The sequence below is a fragment of the Penaeus vannamei genome, unplaced genomic scaffold, assembly GCF_042767895.1.
Source record: "Penaeus vannamei isolate JL-2024 unplaced genomic scaffold, ASM4276789v1 unanchor302, whole genome shotgun sequence".
NCBI lineage: Eukaryota > Metazoa > Arthropoda > Malacostraca > Decapoda > Penaeidae > Penaeus > Penaeus vannamei.
In genome coordinates this window covers 20,949-22,136 of record NW_027213306.1, presented here as the reverse complement: position 1 = coordinate 22,136, position 1,188 = coordinate 20,949, and positions in this window count along the sequence as shown.

The window sequence follows — 1,188 nt, the reverse complement described above, 5'->3', positions numbered from 1 at the left end:
CGTAGAGGGAAATCAGCTCATAGGACGGCCCTCTCACTTCTTCGGGACGTAGAGGGAAGTCAGTTCATAGGACGGCCCTCTCACTTCTTCGGGACGTAGAGGGAAATCAGCTGATAGGACGGCCCTCTCACTTCTTCGGGACGTAGAGGGAAATCAGCTCATAGGACGGCCCTCTCACTTCTTGGGGACGTAGAGGGAAGTCAGCTCATAGGACGGCCCTCTCACTTCTTCGGGACGTAGAGGGAAATCAGCTGATAGGACGGCCCTCTCACTTCTTCGGGACGTAGAGGGAAATCAGCTGATAGGACGGCCCTCTCACTTCTTCGGGACGTATAGGGAAATCAGCTGATAGGACGGCCCTCTCACTTCTTGGGGACGTAGAGGGAAATCAGCTCATAGGACGGCCCTCTCACTTCCTCGGGACGTAGAGGGAAGTCAGCTCATAGGACGGCCCTCTCACTTCTTCGGGACGTAGAGGGAGATCAGCTCATAGGACGGCCCTCTCACTCCTTCGGGACGTATAGGGAAATCAGCTGATAGGACGGCCCTCTCCCTTTTACGGTCACCAGCATATCCGAAGACATACCAAGTCCTCGTATTACGAATGCATACAAGGGTCTAAACCGGTGACCTGTACATAAACGAGGCTGGAGGGTGAAGTTCGAAGTGGGGAAGGACCTGATGTACATTTTAAAGTTATGTAGTGGGTATGTGATGTATCTCCTTTTTCGCTGTGAGAAAATGGAGTGATGTATAGATAATGGGCGGTGGGCGGTATAATGGGAGGAAGAGGAAAAGGAGAAGGAGGAAGAGAAGGAAGAAGAGGTAGAGAAAGAAGAATTGAAGGGGAGGAGAAGGAATTGGGACATTGAAGATGTAACAGTCCAGGTTTTCCCTTAGTTTTTCATAATCATTGGCACTGTTTCTGACAACAAACACGGTTTTATTGTAAGAGTGTAAAAACAATGTTGTTTGTAGTGTCGATAATATGACGTTTCTTTTCAGATTATATCAAGAAGCATCAAAATGGCAAGAATATTAAAAAGATAATGATAATAAATATAATGATAGTATAATACAAAGAAAAACAAAAATACACAAGACTAGATTAGAAAATACTAATATTAAAAATGACGCTAAAACATCTATACTAGTATACTGACGCAATTATACATAGTACTTTTATTG